Source organism: Photinus pyralis, unplaced genomic scaffold (assembly GCF_008802855.1).
Source record: "Photinus pyralis isolate 1611_PpyrPB1 unplaced genomic scaffold, Ppyr1.3 Ppyr1.4_LG1, whole genome shotgun sequence".
Lineage (NCBI taxonomy): Eukaryota > Metazoa > Arthropoda > Insecta > Coleoptera > Lampyridae > Photinus > Photinus pyralis.
In genome coordinates, this window is record NW_022170249.1 from 1643254 (window position 1) to 1645360 (window position 2107).

A 2107-nucleotide genomic window follows, 5' to 3' on the forward strand; every position below is an offset into this window, starting at 1 on the left:
AATGAAAATTTGTTTAACATGCAGATTTGTTATGAGAACATAAAAATCCTGAATTGTAATGCACGGTTTCCGGGATCTACTCACGACTCTGCAATATGGGGTATGAATGCAGTGAAAAGGCACCTGGAAGAAAAGTATTTAACCAATGAGTTACATTCATCTTGGTTAATTGGTTAGTGTGGCTGTTGTGACCTAATAATTTTACCCTTTTACAAATTTGTATAGGTGATTCAGGATATGCACTGCAGCCATGGTTGTTAACGCCAATGGAAAATGTAGTCCACACATTCACCACAGAGAAGATACACACAACACATTTTAGCCAAAAATGTAATAATAGAACGCTGTTTTGGAATTTTGAAGCAAAGGTTTAGATGCCTCTTGAAGCACAGAGTTCTTCATTGCTCCCCTGACAGATCTGCGAAAATTGTGTTGTGCTGTGCTATACTCCATAATATAGCGATACAGCAGAACTTACCACCACCCGAGGATAATGAAGGTGATGTAGATATACCTCCACAGAATATGAGAGGAAATGAAGGTATTTGTACCTAATCATCTAAAAAAAAACAAATTGTTGTATGGCCTCTTATTATTCTTTTCGACATTCGCCACGTCGTGAAAAAACAACTAGGTATGTACACTTGCAATTAATAACAATTTTAAAGAAACGTCTGCATTTCCAAATCTGGCGGGTATTTGTTTTAAGATAAAGCGCGCACCGCAATGCCCTCTTATATTTTATCGCTGTGGTATTTCACTCTTACACGCACTGCCGTTGCGCAGCGTTCCTTGTCTTCTACAATGCGACACTTTTTTCCGAAATAGCCACTGCGAGATACCGGACAACGTAATTATACCGTTAAAATATTGATACAGAATCCCTATGATGCTGTATCACTCTCGTTATTCTATACGATCAATCGTTATCGCAGATTAACGATCAAAGGTTATGATGACCACAACGACTATCGATAAACGCGATATGCTGTATCAATATTTTTACGGTATCGTAACGTTGCCCGGTATCTCGCAGTGGCTATTTCGGAAAAAAGTGTCACATTCTAGAAGACAAGGAACGCTGCGCAACGGCAGTGCGTGTAAGAGTGAAATACCACAGCGATAAAATATAAAGAGGGCGTTGTGGTGCGCGCTTTATCTTTAAACAAATGCCCGCCAGATTTGGAAATGCAGACGTTTCTTTAAAATTATTTGTATTAATTGTACGTGTACCTATACCTAGTTGTTTAGAATAATAAGAGGCGGAGAAAAACCACTAGGAAACAATTTGAGGACTTGTTATATTTTATTGAAAGTAATAATCCTCCACGGAAAGACAAAACCGTTGGAGGCAAACAAAATCAAACATTTGTGGCAGGAGTTTGCCAGCGGAAATGGACCACCAAATACTGCCTTACAGATTCTCGAAAATTTTTTTGAAAATCAATTTCACCCAGCTGAAACGGATCACTGTTGCCTCGTAAAATTCTTCGTTGGATGTTTTCCTCATGTCTCAATAAAAACATAATCTACGAGTATTAAAAGGCACAGAACTCACCTCCTTATTACATTTTCCAATTGCCCAAACAAAGCTACTTGCAAAAATCCTTGAAAATTATTCATTTTCTTTCTCTTTAACACCCGCTTAAACTCCAAACGAATCGCTGACAGGACCGTTACGCCCCAAACAGGTAGCATGAACCCTGTCGTTAAGTTTTTCTGGTTATGGTTGCAAAATAACGATAGAGAATTACGATAGTCGTTATCCCACACTTGCTGATACAGCATACCGATTTTTAAAAAATTATGGTAACGCCGCATAACGATATCGTTATTCTTAACGATAGTGATACAGCATAGGGCCGAATATCGCGTTTATCGATAGTCGTTGTGGTCATCATAACCGTTGATCGTTAAACTGCGATAACGATTGATCGTATAGAATAACGAGAGTGATACAGCATAGGGTTGAATATTACATATTGTATAAAGAGCGTTGCGGTTGAAGAAATGATAGTACTAGGTTTTCTGGGATAGATTCGCTGTTAATTTATGAATATAACGGTGAGAACGATATTATACTGATCTTTAATAATGAAATACGTAA